The following is an 18,250-nucleotide window of genomic DNA, read 5'->3' on the forward strand; positions in this document are numbered from 1 at the left end:
GCGCTGGGCGGGCGGAGGACCAAGGGCACCAATGGCTGGGCTCGCCCCGCCCGGTCCGGAGCCTTCCCGGGGATTGGCTGCCCGCCCCCCCGCCCTTTGCCGCGCCCCGCGCCGCCTTCCTCATCTCCGCGCTGCACCGACTCACCGGCCTCAGTCGCGTGGAGTTGGGCGGTGAGTGTGGGTCCGGTCCCCAGCACCTTGCGGCGGGGAGGACACCTGGCGGGCCACGGGCGGGGTTGGGGCTGGGCTCGCCCCGCGTCCCCTCGAGCTTTGCCCGCCCGGAGCTCCGCTGCTCCCGGCGGCCAGAACCGAGGGGTAGAGCAGCCCTCGGCGGCCCGGAGGGGCGGGCAGCTGTGCCCGTCCCGGGGCCGGGCGAGGCACAGGCACCGCGCGGAGCAGCCTGGAGGGTTCCCCGGGGCAGGCCTGGCGGGATAACAACTTTGCGCTTTGCTTCCGCAGGGCGCGGCCTCAGCCACTTTTTCCGGGCGGCTCCGCCTGCGGGGTCGAGAGCCCTTCCCGGACCGACCTGGGGCCTGGGGAGTTTGTCTCCAGCGTCTGCGGGGCTGCAGCGCTCAGAGTGCTAAGCGCAGGTATGTCCCCGTCCTTGTATGAAGTGAAATGGCCTAGGTCCTAGCAAGTGGCCAATGGCGACTCCGTGGCGCGTGTTTGGTACAAAGCCCAGAATCCAGCTCCAATTAACATAAAGGAAGTTGACGGTCACGGGCACCACCCGACAGACAGCTGCTTCTAGTGGGTTTTCGGACTTGTTAAAGAAATCCACGGGATACGAGGAAGCAATAGTGTAGGAAATCCTAGAGAACCCTGTTAAAAAAAAAAAAAAAACCCAGATCGCCCTTTCTTGTGCCCTTTTAAGGCTGACCCAGTGTCTTAAGAGGCTAACACAGAAGGGTAAAGTAAGTCAGTCTCCATAAAACCCAGAGAAGAGATTGTAAAACTCTTCTTTGGATCCTGTCTGGAGTCACAGCTGAACCTGAAGAAAATTTCCTTTCAGTTTAAGAGCCTTTGTGATATTTTTAATAGTTAATAGCAAAGTGATAAATTTAACAGCTTTGAAATAGACCTTCAGGCATGCTTTATAAACTCTGGGGATAGCGTTTTCAGATGAAATAAGGGAATTTGGATACTTTGGTTAACTTTGAAGGTGGAAAACATCCAGATGATGGGACACGTATACACACAGCCTTTTCTGGACATGCTTTCAGACAAACTGAAAAGAATGTACCTCAAAGTTTTTGTTTTTTATTTCTATCTATATAAAAGGTCATTTAAAAACTTTTTTATAGGTTGAAAACTACAGGTACAAGCCATTGAAACGAATGCTGTGGTGCTGGTATTTTCACTGAGGTATATACCAACTATCACTTTACAGTTTACAATACACAAGTGCCTCTAAAGAAGTCAAATATTCTTATATAACTTGTAGCAACCATGTGCTCTCATAGGAGTTAGAGCAGTAGCACAGTGCTGGTGGTGAAAGGGCAGTGTAGCAGTTGCTTTATTTTCATTTAATTCTCACAATTCAATGAAGTTGATATTATTCTCATTTTATATGTGAACCAACAGTTTAGGTAGTGACTGAAGAAGCCTCATTTGTAACGTTTTGGCTATGTGATATCTGGAAAGTCACTTATCTCTTGAGATTTAGTGTCCTGGTATAAGAGTAGAAATATTTAAACAGATTAGGCCAGCTTTCAGGGAAAAGACCACAGTAGAGCTATTAAGAACATAAGCTCTTCACAGCATTTAATTACAGAGAACCTACAGAAGTTCTCCAAAACTTGGTACAAAGGGAGTGTATGTCGGTTAGCATAGCATGTTGGGTGCTTTTTATGAATGTAGCATAATGAGCTGTAAGAAGGGATATAAAGGACACAGTGGTGCTAGATTATTAGACTATGTAAGTGCTGGAGGTGATGAGGAAAGTTTTCATATGGGAAGAAAAGTGACTGCAGCAAGACGAACAGAGCCCAGCGAGTGCTAGAAGTTCTTCCTGTTCCCCAATTCTGAATGTCTACAAATACCTCATTTTTCAGAAGTCTTAAATAAAGGCATTTAGCATTCACCTTGCAGTTGTTATTCAAAAGTTACCCTTGGGTGTCCTACTTGCCTCTACCCTTTCGGATACCTTTTTTCTTTTCTCTTGGAGGTCCGAGAGTGTACTTGTCAGTATTTTGACAACTGGACCGCAGGGCAGGACAAATGGTCTCCCTCGGGGAGCTCTGCTAGAACTCTTTTTGCACATTTTCTTTGTAATCGCCTAAAATGGCATCACCCCAGCCGCCTCAGAAGGGGACACCTGCAGACTGACCGATCATATGGAATTCATTGTCACAGATTATTGACAATCTTTGAGGCTAGTCTCCAAAACACAGTCAGAGACAAGTACCCTCTTTGAGCCAAATAGCTGGGGGTTCCCTCTGTCAGACACTCCTGAACTTCTCATCCAACATTTGGCTTTTCTAATCTAAGATTTCTGTTTCTGGCCCTTTGCCTTGGTTGGGCAGATTTTACTGCTCCCGTATCTACTTGGCCCCAATCTCGCCTCCCTGTTGGGGAATTCTGGCCATTAAACGGGAGCCTAAATTATAACACCATCCTTCAGTTAGACTTATTCTTCAAACACCTTGGCAAATGGCCTGAGATCCCTTATTCAGATGTTCTTTTATTTACGAGACTCCGAAGACCTCTTTTGTAAATGTGGACTTAGTCCCTCGCCCTCCTATTCAATAGGCTAACTCTTCCACTCCCTCAGGATCCTCTTATATATATCCAACCCCACCCTCATACCCAGGACCCACTCCTCTGCCTCCAGGACCATCTCCTCTTGGCCCCCCTGCTGCCAAAGTTTGTCCATTATTCGAGGCTGCAGGAGAATTTGGACCTATTATCCCAATTAATAAACTGAAATATTCCAACATATTACTCTGGCTTGTGATCTTATGTGGAGGAATGTTATAATATTAGACTTTATCTGATACTGAGCGGGAGAGTCCTAAACGAGGCCAGGAAATAATGCGAATGACCTACATTTATCAGATACAACCATTCTTCCCATAGATCCTGGATGGGATTACAACAATGCTGAAAAATGGGAAAGAGCACTACTTACTTTGTGTTAAAGTGGGTCTCCAGGCTGGCCAGCAGAAGGCCATAAGTTATTCTAAGGTATCAGCCATCTGCCAAGGCCTGACAGAGAACCTGACTGCTTTCCTAGAGAGGTTCAGGGAAGCCCTCAATAAACACTAATTTAGATCTCGACTCTTCTGAGGGCCAAATAATCCTTAAAGATAAAAGATGAATTTCTAACCCAATCCGCTCCAGATACGAGGTGGAAGCTTCACAAGGTTATTCAAGAACCAGGGCATACTCTAGATGAGGTGCTCACCACTGCCCATACGGTCTTCTAGAATTGAAACCAGGAAACCAAAGCCAAAGTTCAGAAGGAAAGAAGGAAGGATGCTAGATATGCCCCAAAGCTAGTGGCCCTTCATGGCCAGCCGCTGTCCAAGAGCGCCTCGCTCCCCACAGTAAAGGACAGCATCTGTTGTGTACCTGGACACTGGGCCAAAGAAGGTCCCAACAGAGAGGCCCCCTATGCTTGCTACAAATGCAAGCATCTGGGGCACTGGGTCAGGACTGTCCTCCAACATGCAGGTGATTGTTCAGGACTGATAAATCCCCCTCCAGTCGGCCTCAACAAAGGAGATCTCTTACTGGACTGGAGCCAAGGGTGCAAATGGATGTGGCAGGAAGGACAATTCACTGTGTTTCCCCGAAAATAAGACCTAACTGGACCATCAGCTCTAATGCATCTTTGGAGCAAAAAGTAATGTAAGACCCGGTCTTAGTTTACTATAATAGAGACCGGGTATTATATTAATTTTTGCTCCAAAAGACGTATTAGAGCTGATGGTCTGGCTAGGTCTTATTTTCAGGGAAACACGGTCAATTGTCATTAGATACAGGGGCCACCTATTCTGTCCTAACTTCCTTCTCCCGACCCTTCTCCCAATCTTGTACTGTCCTGGGAGTTACAGGCAAGCCAACCTCGGAAGTTTTTCACTCCCCCATTATGTTGTCTGTGGGATGGATATTCATTTACCCACAATTGTTAGGCCAGAATGTCCAGTCCTCTATTGGGCAGGGATGTTTTGCATAGGCTAGGAACCTAGTTCATTCTTGGAGGGACACCACTGGTCACGACTTCTCTCCAACGATTATACTACCGATGGATTCTAGCCCATTCCCAGTCAGGTTTGGGAGGCTCACACCACTTATGCAGTTTGGGACCAGGGGTACCCCTGGAGGAGCAAATCGGCTACCCCAGTTTTCATTAGCCTCAAAGATACTTCTCATTTCCCTAATCGAAAGCAATATCCTCAAGCCAGAAGCCAAGCTAGGTCTACAACCTACAATTTTTGAAGTACTACAAAGTTGAAGGTCTACAACATGGGCTTCTGGTCCCCACCAGTTCTTGTAATACCCCAATCCTACCAGTAAAGGGAAAAGATGGAACCTATCACCTCGTTCAAAACCTAAGAATAGTAAACAATGTGGAGAGCAGGATGTAAGCTGACAAGGTCGTACAGTTGCAAGGTCTGATCCAAGGGACGCCTCGCCTCAGCATCCTCCCCCAGAAAGAACAAGATAACACAGTCACAGCCGCAGACATACAAGCTTGCAAATACACATAACAGAAAGTTCTAATACTTGCTTGAAAAGACAATTGTTCTAAGAGTATAAAACCATGTGAAAAATAAAAACTGCGCCACTGCTCTGCCATCGGTGGACAGTGGACCTCCTGATCCCAACTTGCCTGTCTTGGTGTTTTTCTTAATCTCTCACCCTTTCTCTTCAGGCCTAGCCCTCCTGTCTGCGCTGGATGCGACAAGTGGTGCCTGAACAGGGACATGAGTACGGGAAGAAGAACCGGGTAAGTGAGGAGACTCCCCGCGAAGTTATAGGTAGATGAGGGGAGCAAGCTAAGCTCAATCGGGAGAAAAATACGGGACAGCACGGGTTCAAAGAAGGGGACCTTTTTGCACAAATGCTAAAGGTTATGCTTACGGCTCGCGACTGTAGTGTTCTCTCAGGCCAGGAAATGGAATTCCTGTCTTTTATACAAGAGACATGCCCTTGGTTCCCTGAAGAGGGCACAGTCAATCCCGCGACATGGGAGAGAGTTGGGCAGCAGCTCCGTGACCGCTTCACGGCTGAAGGCCACTCTAAGGTTTCCATCCCCGCCTTTGCGCTTTGGAACTTAGTAAAGGAGTCACTTAACCCCTCACCAGAGGTTTCGAGATTACCGCCCCCCTCATCACAGGGAGGGCTCTCTCAGGTCTTACCCAATGCAGTGGAGGGGTATGAAGCACTGAAGCGCTCTGGCGCTCCCTCGGTGCTGCCAGTACAAGATAAACAGTTACCACCCCCCATTACGGGAAAGAACTTGATGAGGAACAAAAATATTATGACTCTTCCGAAACCTCCAGCGCCCAGGACTCTGATACGGACGATGAGTCTTCCCCTTTGGCCGACCTCCTTGCGGCTTTGCTAAGCTCTCTTGTGGAGCGCTGCCACAGGGGCCCCCTTCAACCCCGAGCTGCTGCCCCAGACCTCGGACAAAAATGTCCCCTTGTGCCTGCTCCCTGCCTCCTCTAGGCCCTATCCCTATATGCTTTGCTTTGCAAAGGGGTGTTCTCCAGGCCAGGGAAAGGGAACGACACTTCCGGCTTTCAATTGTACCCTGTGACAAAATGCACAGTCAACGGACAACAAGTTAGAGAACATGTAATTATTCCTTTTAAGATGCTTAAAGACCTCAAAATGGCTTGTGCCACCAATGGGTGTATGGCCCCCTTTACCATTGCCTTGCTAGAGGGTTTACAAACTGATGGCCTAACACCCAATGATTGAAAGACTATAGCTAAGGCTTGCGTTAATGGGGGTACTATCTGTTATGGAAGAGTGAGTGGACCGAATTGTGCAAATAACAAGCACAGAGAAATCAGGCTCATCAAGTGCCTGTTACCTATGACATGCTGGTAGGAAAGGTCAATTTAGCCCCCTGGGCCAGCAGCTGAGTTATCCCCTACAAGCTTATCAACAAATGAACGTAGCGGGAACTAAAGTCTGGCGCAGCCTGCCCACCTTGGGTACAAAAGGGAAAAAATTAACGTAAGATGAGTTGTATCAAGACTTTGTGTCCTGCCTATTTACAGGCTGTCTCGCGCATAGTCACGGACGCTGAAGCGGGTCGAATTCTCACAAAACAGCTTGCCTGTGAAAATGCCAATGGCCCCTGTCAGGCTGTATTAAGACCGTATAGAAAAAAGGGCACTTTGTCTGATTTTATTCGGCTATGCTCGGATACTGACACTGCCCACATTCAGGGCGCCGCTCTGGCAGCAGCCTCTTCCTAATCTATGGACAGGTTGGCCCAAGCCCAAGAAAACAACAGATAGACAGACAAATGTTACACGTGTGGAAAACCCGGCCACTGCGAGAGAATGCCCTCAAAAGGGTCAATCCCACTCACCCCCGACATCTGTCCCTAGGGTAGAACAGGGGGCCCATTAGTGCGCCCCCGGGATATGCCCACGGTGCCGTCGTGGGCGACTGGTCCAATGAGTGTTAGTCACAACATGATGCTTTCAGGAACCCAATTCAGGGAAATGGACGATGGTGCCGACCCTGGCGCTGTCAAATAAATGGGGGCCTTGACAACACCACCACCAGTAATTCTCAAAAACCCAGCCGATCCACAGTCCAACAGCTATGCAGGGCCACGCCTGGGATTGCAGGATTGGACCTCAGTCCCGCCTCCCGATATAAACCCCCGAGGTGGGACCACAAGCGATTCCCACTGGGATATGGGAGCCTATTCCCCCAGGGACCGTGGGGTTAATCTTGGGGAGAAGCAGCTTCACTATGAAAGGATTTCACATACTTCCCAGCGTTATAGATAAAGATTATAAGGGAGAAATCAAGGTCATGGCCCATACTGTCAGAAATATTGTCCAGGTGCTGTCCATCGACAGAATCACACAATTGGTTTTAGTTCCCACTATCAAAGCAGGGCAAGTACTCTCATCAAAGGCTCAAGGCGCTCAAGGCTTTGGCTCTTCTGATGTATATTGGATACAACAAATCCAGAAAAAAGACCCAAATTAACCCTATGGATAGAAGGAAAACAATTCTCGGGTCTCCTAGATACGGGAGCTGATGTTTCCGTTATTGCCCGCCAACACTGGCCCCACGTCCTGGCCCACCACTCATACTACGACAGAACTGCAGGGGCTAGGACAGGCCCCTGACAAAGTTCAAAGATCCTTAACTGGACAGACCCAGACAGACAACAGGGAACCTTTTGTCCCTATGTCCTCCCGGGACTACCTGTCAACCTCTGGGGACGTGATGTGTGTACAGATGCATGTTACGGTGTACAGTCCAAATACTCAGGTCTCCCATATGATGTTCAATCAGGGATTCCTACCCTCACAGGGGCTAGGAAAAAACCATCAGGGAATAACAGCCACCATACAAGTAAAGCCAAAAAATGACAAATTAGGATTAGGATATCCAAATTTAGCATAGGGGCCTTGGTAACTCCTGCTACCCCAACTGGGCTTACCATAGAAAAAAATCACTTAAAAATCTGACACCCCTGTGTGGATAGACCAATGGTCCCTAACTCAGGAGAAACTCCACGCGGCACGACAGCTAGTTGCTGAACAACTTGCTGCTGGTCATGTTGAGCGCTCCAATAGCCCTTGAAACACTCCAATATTTGTAATAATAAAAAAAGAATTCAGGTAAATGGAGGTTGTTACAAGACCTCCGCAAGGTTAATCAGACAATAGAGGTTATGGGAGCCACCCAGCCCGGCCTTCCCACACCCAGTGTTATACCATGGGACTTCTGCTTATTCGTTATTGACCTTAAAGACTGTTTCTTTACAATCCCCTTGGATCCTCAGGGGAAAAAACGCTTTGCCTTTAGCGTACCGGCCCTTAACTTCCAAAAACCCATAAAATGGTACCAATAGAAGGTCCTCCCTCAGGGGATGGCCAACAGTCCTACTCTGTGCCAGAACTTTGTTGCCTTAGCTATTGATCCTATTAAAAAATGCTTCCCCGATGCATATATTATTCATTATATAGATGATATTCTAATTGCCCATAAAAATTAAGAGACCCTACAAAAGGTATTTTCAGAACTGAGCGCCTCCTTAACAACCCATGGGCTTCACATAACCCCCAAAAAGGTACAACAGGCTGCTCCACTCTCCTATCTCGGGACAACTATTCTTCAAAGAACAATATGGCCACAAAAAATCCAAATCCAAATCGATTCCCTGCGGTCACTAAATAATTTCCAAAAGTTATTAGGGGACATCAGTTGGCTACGTCCACATTTAGGCATAACTACGGGTCAACTACAGCCTCTCTTCAGTACTCTAAAAGGAGACCCCTCGACAGTTGTCCCCCAGTGCCCGCCAAGCTCTTCAACTAGTTAACAAAGCCATTCAACAAACCCAGGTTTTTCGGATCGACCCTTCCATGCCGATCAAGATTATTTGCCCCACCAAGCCACAACCTACAGGCCTCCTATGGCAAGATCAGGGGCCAGTCGAGTGGCTCCACCTGCCCAATACGGGCCCCAAAGTACTCCTTCCCTATTATGACCTCCTTGGCACCCTGATTCACAGAAGCCAAAAACGACCGCGACAGCTTTTAGGCAATGACCCCCAGGCTATAATTGTACCCTGTACCCAAAAACAACAACATTGGCTATTCCAATACTCAGATACCTGGCAGCTGGTACTTGCCCAGTTCCCGGCAAACATTGATTGCCACACTTGCCCAATTCCCGGCAAACATTGATTGCCACTGTCCAGCCAATAAGCTCCTCAGTTCCTGCTACAAACCCCGGTAATTTTCCCCAAGGTAATTTCCCCTAACCCTATTCCTAACGAGCTTACCGTTTTTACAGATGGTTCCAGTAACGACATAGCCATGGTACATACTCTCACACAGACACATTCCAAGCAAACACACTTTGCCTCTGCCCGGCACACAGAACTTGCTGCCCTGATTTGGGCCCTAGAGCTCCATCCATACCTGGCTCTTAACATCTTTTCTGATAGCTGCTACTTATACACGGTCAGTAGTACAACTGAGACTGCTGTCATCGGCCATACTTCAAATGAAGAACTGTTTCATCTGTTTTGCCAACTCCAAAAGCTAATTCAGGCCAGGCCAGGCCAAAACCGAGCTATATCGGCCATATCTGGGCCCACTCTCGACTCCCTAAGCCCCTAACTCTAGGCAATGACATTGCTGACCAGACCACACACCCCCAAGCTTACACCCTTCTGGCTGCCCAGGTATCCCAGTCCACTCCCATCACACAGGCCCAACTATCCCATACAACCTATCATCAAAACGCTGCTGCCTTGCGGCATCAGTTTGGCATTACCAAAAAAGAGGCCCAACCTATTGTCAAAACTTGTTCCACGTGCCAGATCCATCTCCCCGTACCCTGCTACGGAATAAATCCTAGAGGTTTACTCCCCAACCAACTTTGGCAAATGGATGTCACTCATTTTCCCTCCTTTAGAAATATCCCTATGTTCATGTTGTTATTGATGCTTGTTCCAGGTTCTTATTCGCCACTACACGACCTGGAGGAGCTACCCACGTCATTAGTATTGTCTCCAAGCATTTTCAGTAATGGGCCTCCCTCAACAAATAAAAACTGACAACGGCCCTGGATATACCAGTAAAGCTTTTGCTCAGTTCTGCTCTCAGTTTAAGACCACACATACCACAGGGATCGCTTATAACCCCCAAGGACAAAAAAAAATCATAGAACATGCTCACCGCACACTCAAAACACAAATACAAAAACAAAAGGGGAATTACCCCGGCAACACCCAACAATATCTTGAACCATTCACTCTTTACCCTCAATTTTCTAAACAGGATGCCTCCGCCGAACAACACTGGACACCGGAACCCCCTCCACTGCCCATGGTATGATGGAGAGACCCTCTTGATAATGCCTGGCACGGGCTCGATCCTGTGCTGGGCTGGGGAAGAGGTCATGTTTGTGTTTTCCCTAGGAACGCAAAGGGTCCTCGGTGGCCACCAGAACCATTGGTGAGACACTGATGGACCCGATCTCCTCCCCCAAGACACCAGTACCGCCCACGAAACCCCAAAGGTAACACCATCTGTAGTGATCCCTCTGTCTCTGGGGACCCACCAACCCCAGCTGCCCACATGGGGACAGCTCAGGCGCTTAATAACTGAAGGAGAAGACAAGGTACGTCAACAGGACTTACCCGTGACTCCAGAGCGACTCTTCCTCGCCATGCTGTCCATTGTAACAATACAGGCAAGTGTGGCTCATGCAGAGACTCAAAGCTTCTGGACCTTCTTTCCTAACCCCCCCCACACTTCACCCTGCCACATGGACAGCCTTAGTGTGGCCATCTTTGTCAGTAACACATGGGTCCTTGATGGACACCCCAACGGACATCTTACACCCTGGTGGATCTCCTTTAATTATACCAGGGTTGCCGTTGGTGCTCCCCTCTGCACGGGCCCCCAGAACATAACGGGATGTCTAAAAGTCCACCCTATCAACAAAACTGCTATGGGGGGAGCAAAAATAGCTAACCTCTCTGGACCATGGGGTATGTACAAGTATCTACAACAACTTACTCCCTTGGGACTTGCTACCCTTTCCACTATTGTCCCCGCTTCCCATCCACCCCTTCCACATTGCCCTAATTCCTCCTCCGTAGAACTATTAGGATTTGCTGATTGGCTGGAGTGCACTCACCCTCTAGCTGTTGAACATTTCACTAGATTAACCCAAACCATATGGGACTGATCACATCGTCTCTCTGGCCCACATCAGGATTGGATGACTCCCGGGGGATATGTGGCTCCCATCTTGACCACCCACAACATAAAACTCAACGTGAGCTCTGGCGAGCCTTCGCTACCATGGACTTAATAACATCTCTTCATCATCCACACAGGACCTGCGGTTAAAACTTATGTAGAGTTCGGGCCTGCACCCAGCCGCCCTATACATTCCTTGTGGGACAGCTAAACGCCAGTGTCAGCCAACAACAGCTACACATCGAGTGCATTAATTGTAACTTAACCAACAGTGTCAGCACATATAACAGGTTCCCGAATCTTGGTACTATACCAGCCGTCTTACCTCTTAATACCCACCAACTTGTCCTGCCCTTGGTATGATGATAAGGGACTCCAAACCCTAGTGGAGATAAAAAACCAATTAACCAAAAAAAAAAGTTGGCATGGTCATGGCTGGCATAGTGGCAATCATCTCCCTGCCACCGCCCTCACCCAGGGCATACAAACCACCCACTTTGTAAACGCTTTGGCCCAAAACACAAGAAAAAAATAGATTTAAAGATAGAATATAAGCTAAAAGCAGTAGAAGCAACTATGATGGCCCTTGGTGATGAGGTAGAAGCTTTATGCTCAAGGTTAAGCCTGCCTTGCCATGCCGATTTCCAAAATTGTGTTACTCCCACTCCATATAATAAGACGCAGTGGCAATGGGACAAGATAACGCAACCACGTACTGGGTATCTGGAGCCATAACAATCTTAGCCTGACTTCAATGATCTCCATCAAGAAATCCTTGACATTCAACATACACACGATCCGATTCTGGATCCTTCTAACATTGCTCAACTGTTAACCTAGCTCAAAGGGTTTAACCCATTTAGTCTTCAACACTCCTTTTGGGTCCTGTTTGGTATCCTTTTCTTAATACTCTATTTTGTATCTTTTCAGTCAACTACTGAGTCATCCAATGCCGACTCGTAGACCTACTTAACACCAGCTGCAGCTTAAACAAAAAGAAAAGGGGGAGATGTGGGGAGCAGGATATAAACTGACAAGGTCCTTGCAGCCTGCAAGGTCTGATCCAAGGGATGCCTCGCCTCAGCATCCTCCCCCAGAAAGAACAAGATAACACAGTCACAGCCGCAGACATACAAGCTTGAAAATACACATAACAAAGTTCTAATACTTGTTAGAATAGATAGTTGTTCCAAGACAGTATAAAACCGTGTGAAAAATAAAAACTGCGCCACTGTTCTGCCATCCATGGACAGTGGACCTCCTGATCCCAACTTGCCTGTCTCTGTGTTTTTCTTAATCTCCCACACTTCCCCCTCAGGCATAGCCCTCCTGCCTGTTCTGGACGTTGACAAACTAGGCTCTGATACCTCTGCATCCGGTAGTTCCTAATCCTTACATCCTACTGGGAACCAGTAGGTTTACCACCTTCGACCTAAAAGATGCCTTCTGTATTCCTCTTGATCCTCAGTCTCAGTTCCTCTTTGCCTTTGAATGGGATTCCCCTACTGGGGTCCACCAACAATGAACCTGGCCGGTCATTCCCAAGGGATTTAGAGATAGGCCCCATCTCTTTGTCAAGGCTCTAGCAAGGTATCTAGAAGATGACAAAGTGACGGATGGGGGAAGCGGGGGGACCATTCTACAGTGTGTAGACCTCATATATCCCCCACTCAGAACCAGGCCGTACAACACACTATTCAGACCCTAAATTTCCTCGCTACACGAGGCTACAAGATTTGCAGAACCAAGGCACAATTAGTTCAGCAGAAGGTTACATAGCTTGGTCATCCTCATGCCGGGAGCTCACAGTTCCTTGCCTGAGAGAATTCAGGAAATCTTAGAGCTAGCAGACCCAGCCACTAGAAAACAGCTAAGAGCATTCCTGGGGCTCACTGGATACTGCAGACTATGGATCTCAAATTGTGAACTTAAAACTCAGCTTCTACACAACAGTTTAAAGGGTAAGGATGATTCTACTCCTCTGAACTGGGGGCTACATGCAGAGAGAGTCCACCCCAAAATTAAAGGACCTAGTTGCTCAAGCTCCAGCACTGGGACTACCTAATCCCACAAAACCCTTTCGATTATACATTCATGAAAGGGATGGAATCGCTCTTGGGGTATTAACCCCGAGGCTAGGACCTACTTCTCAGCCGATGGGATACCTCTCAAAGTGCCTGGACCCAACTGTTAGGGGATGGCCATCATGGTTAAGAATTCTAGGGACACTTACCCTGCTAACTGAAGAGGCTTTTGAGTTTACTCTGGTGGGAGTGCCCATCCAAGTCTTTACAAACCCTTCAGGGAAGGGGCCACTATTGGCTGTCGGACAACCGATTCTTAAGGTACCAGGCTCTACTTTTGGAAAATCCTGATATTACCATTTATACCTGCAGTACCCTAAACCCGGCAACCCTGCCCTCTCCTGACAAAGATGCTCCCTTTCATTTTTGTGAAGAGACTCCATTTCTCTCTGCCCCAGGACGATCCTTACTGATCAGGCTTTAGAAAACCCTAATGAGATCTGGTTCACGGACAGAGGAGTCTCTAGTAGAGGGAAAGTGGAGAGCGGGCTACTCCGTAGTTTACGGAGTAAACTACTCTGAACCCACGAAGTCAGATTCTAAACTGCTAGCCATGAACTCTGCCCAGCTGGGAGAGCTCATTGCTTTTACTAGAGCTTTAGAAGTGGCAGAAGGAAAGAGGATCACCATCTACACTTACTCCAAAAATGCCTTTTTAGTTCTTCATACACAGGCAGCTGTATGAAGTGAGTTTCTTACCTCCAGAGATAAGACCCATCAAACACGGTTCTTACATACTTGATCGACTAAAAGCTCTTTACCTACCCCAGCAGGTGGCAGCAGTCCACTGTAAAGCACACCAGAAAGATTCTGAGATAGCCAATGGAAACGGGGCTGCAGATACTCCAGGAGCATCCCGTTCAGGGGGCCTTACTGCCCACTACTAATTCTTCCCTCTCCTAACTATATCTCAGAGGAAGAGGCTTGGGCAGTCCAAAGAGGGTTTCAACCTACACCCTCTGGATGGCTTCAACGAGAAGAAATCCTTTTTCAAAACATTTAATGGAAGGTAATAAAATCTATCCATGATACTACCCATCTAGGAAGAGATTCGTTTACTTCTTTAATTTCCCTGTCATTTAGCGGTAAGGGACTCTCCAAAACCATCGAACAGATAACTTCTTGCCCGACCTGCTCCTTTAGTAACCCTCAGGGGGCACAAAAACCTCACCTAATCCAGCCAGTTCAACATAGAAGGGTCTTCCCAGGTGAGGATTGGCAAATGGATTTCACTCAAATGCCCCCTTTTCAAGGTCATAAGTATCTACTAGTTTTCATTGACATCTTCACTGGGTGGATTGAGGCCTTCCCAACCCAGAAGAAAAGGCTTCGGAGGTAGCAAAGAAACTCTTACGTGAGATCATACCCAGGTTTGGGCTCCCCTTTTCCCTCCAGAATGACGACGGGTCTGCCTTTATTTCTTCAACTGTCCAGTTAATTTCCAAGGCCCTGGGTACTACCACCTTCACTGTTCCTGGAGGCCCCAGTCATCTGGTCACGTACAGCTAACCAGTGGCTCAAGGATGCCCTCAGAAAACTTACTCAAGAGGCATCTATAAATTGGAAGGAAGCTTTACCTATTACTCTCCACATTAGAATGGCTCCTAACGCTACTCTCAGCCTCAGCCCCTTTGAGGCTCTTTATGAGAGACCATTCCTTCATTCTGATCTACTTTTAGACTGTTTTTACAGCACTCAAATCATATGCCACAGCCCTTAACCAATTCCAACAAGCTCTTAAGGACTTTGGACTAGCAATAAAGCCCCAGGAGATAACTGATTTGCCCTTACATCTACCCGGGACTCAGATTCTAGTCAAAATATGGAAAGATGGGTCTCCAACCTCCCAATTACAACCAATATGGAAAGGCCCTTATCCCGTTCTCTGATCCTCCCCGATTGCTATTAAGGTTCCAGGGATCACCAGCTGGATACATTATTCCCAGGTAAAACCTTGGAAGGAGATGACACCCAAGACAACTTCAGACCACAACTATTCCTGTCAGACAATAGAGGACCTCAAGTTCCTCTTCAAAAGGGAAAACATGATAGCCATAAATAACATCCTTTTCTTTTTTTTCCCCATCCCTCTTTAGACTCAAAGATGCTCCCTACCTTCCATTTTTTTGTTTGTTTGTTTTAAATCACCCTACCCTTGGCCTTTACAGAACAAGCAGGAGTAATTATTCCCCCAAATAGAACATCTCAGGAAAAGAATTCACTAGGCTTTCTAGGGTAGTAGCAGAGGGAGGGGTGAAGGACTGCTGGATCCACCACAGACACCCACAGGAAGGGAACTCCTTACCTTTTGCTTCCCTGACCTTCAAATGGCCAATGACACGTGGTACAGGGACCTTACCTTCTATTCCCAACTTCCCCATACTGCCACTCTTCTCACCCTAGTACACCTAACCATATCCAATCTAACCTGCTTCTATACAGCTAGTCCCAAACCTTTCCAACCCAACACCAGCATTTTTGCTAAACCTACCAACAACGCAGAGACCCTACATAAACTTAGGCAATTTTATTACCGGTCCTGGTGGTCATCCAACACCAGGCTCTACCTCCCTCATTTCCAAACACCTCCATATTTCTAAATACCTCCTGTGCTCCTCCAAGATTTACATTTGCAGTTACTCCTCCCAGGATTGTAGCGGGTGTGTTGGCCCTAACGAGACTGGATACCTAGCTACACGGTGCCTAAGTCCCCATCTCCTACATGGACAATGCACATTGGGACACATAGCACCCCAGCTAATGACTTAGAACTCTTCCATTACGCGGGCTCACTGTAGCCTCCTTGACAATGTCCTTACCTGGGGGAGGAAGATGTCTTCTTTTACAGTACCCTGGGTGGGATATTAGAACGTGAATTCATCCTATCCAGCTTTACTGCAGAATTAGAAAAACTATGCAATGAGATCAGAGGGGCCTTACATGATGACCAAGACTCTCTAAACTCTTGCAAACATCGTTCTAGACAACCGTATTGCACTTGACTATATCCTAGCTGCTGAAGGAGGAGTTCGTGCCACCATGAATACCACTTGTTGCACCTACATAAACAATTCTGCTAGGGTAGAAACCAGAGCAGAGGAGATACTCAGTCATGCCACTTGGCTAAAAAAATGTACGGGATAATCAGCTATTACCAGGTATAGCAGGGGGATCCCCTTCTCAATCTTGGGGATTCTGGTTATGGTCTCTTCTCTCACCTTTGCTAGTTCCTCTCCATATTCTTGGGTTACTTCTGCTTGGACCATGTCTCTGTAACCTTCCTGTTAAATTTATCGAGTCCATTAAGTTACAGATGGTTCTTCACCAGGACTACCAACAACTCTCTCCGGGGAACCCCGCTATCTATCAAGCACCCCTAGAAGGACATCGTGAGTCATCGCCTCCTGTGGACAGTCAGCAAGTATAGGAACCCAAAGCCCTTACAACCCCCATCGGCAGCAAGCAGCCAGAACAGCCGTCATCCTGAGACCCCAATGAATTGGGTTCCTATCACTTGGGGGGAATGTTAGGCAGAAGTTAGGTACAAGTGGCAGGAGGGAGTGGTGGTATTGCAACCGGTATTTTCCATCACCTAGGTTCCCCCACCCCATCCCACCTGCACCCCCCCACCCCCTGGACTTTCCACCCACTAGTTTGTGGTTGGGATATCCTGACAGGGTGGGGGTGCAAGTGGGATGGGGTGGGGGAACCTAGGTGATTCTAATCAGAATAATTATTCTAATCAGAATAATCTGGGTTTTTGCACTTGGGCAGAATGTCAAGGCTTGATCTTGGCATAACCTTACTCTCATTAAAATATAATTATAAATTAGCATTGTGGTTTTAACACCACCCCCCACCATGGGTTTTTCTGTATGCATTATAGGTAAGGACATGCGCAGAAAGACATTAATTATATAACCGGCACACGTCAATCAAATAACCAAAATCTCATCACACACAGGGCCCCCTCAGAAACCAGCCATATAAGCATTAAACCCCGAGCCCTTCAGGGTCATTGTCTCTCTTGACTTGGCCCCTTCTTTCCTTAGAACGTATTCTAATAAACTTTGCTTGCTCTATACTTCATATTTGCTGATCTGTGATTGTTTACTGCATCAGCAAAAGGACCGAGCGGTTACTCTGTTAAGTCATTCTTAACGCTTATTTCATAACACTGTTCTAGCCTTTTTTTCTAAATTTCATTTTTTATATGGCATATTATACCATAAAACCCAGCCTTATAACTTCTTTAGGTAATTTATTCAACAAATAAGTTAGAAGGCCATAATTGCTAGAGGGAAGAAGCGGTGGGGGAAGGGAAATAGAAAGTGCCTGTATGTGCACTCTGAGTGGAAGACATAACTTCAGATAGGGCTGGCCATGGGAAAACCGAATACAGAAGACCTGAAGGAGCTGAGAGAGGTGCCGTGATTATATATATATAGGTATATATAGATATACATTTGGGTGAAGAGCTTTTCAGGCAGAGGGAAAGCAAGTGCAAAGGCCTTGAGGAGGACTGTATGTAAAGATGTTGGGGAAAAGCAAAATGAAGCTGCAGAGGAGTGATCTTCAGGGGGATTTCTTAAAAGTTTGTATGCAGGGCTAAGATGGATATTTTAGGCCATTCTAAAAATGGCAACTTGCTTTCCGGCCTCTCAGGCCTCTTAAGTGCTGTAACTTTTACATAGAATGCTCCCTACCACCCATATACTTTCCTCCCTTAACCACCTTTTCTGTGATTACTATTGTCCCTGCCTTTCCACTCCCCGCCCAACCCCCCCCCACACACACACACACGTGCTTTTGTTCCGGATGTCTGTAGCGCCCTATAATGGCCTATCCTCACAAGTACATTGTGCTCCATGTACAATGTACCTCCCTGACTGCCCCTGCCTCTGCCTCCTGCAGGCCCCGGACCATTACAGCTACAGTCTGTCTTGGTGCTCACCACATTCCTAGAGTCTAGCCAAGTGCCTGGCATATTATAGTTTCTCAAACATTTAACTTATGCCATAAACCCACGTGATTAGCTCGAGGAGCAGTATCATTTATCATTAAGCTTAATATCAATCATCACATTGAGTTGAATTATATGTGGCATTCAAGGGAGTGGCTTACAGCCACCTTTTAGGAGCAGCATAATATTAAGAGCCTGAGTTCAAATCCCTACCCTTCCATGTGATCTTAGCCCAGTTGCTTCTTAGCTTCGGTTATATGTAAACTAGG

The 18,250-nt window shown here is 47.3% G+C and overlaps 1 non-coding gene and 1 pseudogene across 1 annotated transcript; both read left to right on the forward strand.

Moving 5' to 3' along the window:
* The first annotated feature begins 861 nt into the window (after window positions 1-861).
* Window positions 862-987, forward strand: LOC117022665 (small nucleolar RNA SNORA26). Its single transcript, XR_004423077.1, has one exon. It is a non-coding gene; the product is annotated as a small nucleolar RNA SNORA26 (small nucleolar RNA).
* Window positions 988-13,571: 12,584 nt separating this feature from the next.
* Window positions 13,572-17,619, forward strand: LOC117022610 (uncharacterized; annotated as a pseudogene).
* Window positions 17,620-18,250: the final 631 nt, after the last annotated feature.

The sequence above is a fragment of the Rhinolophus ferrumequinum genome, chromosome 5 (genome assembly GCF_004115265.2).
Source record: "Rhinolophus ferrumequinum isolate MPI-CBG mRhiFer1 chromosome 5, mRhiFer1_v1.p, whole genome shotgun sequence".
Lineage (NCBI taxonomy): Eukaryota > Metazoa > Chordata > Mammalia > Chiroptera > Rhinolophidae > Rhinolophus > Rhinolophus ferrumequinum.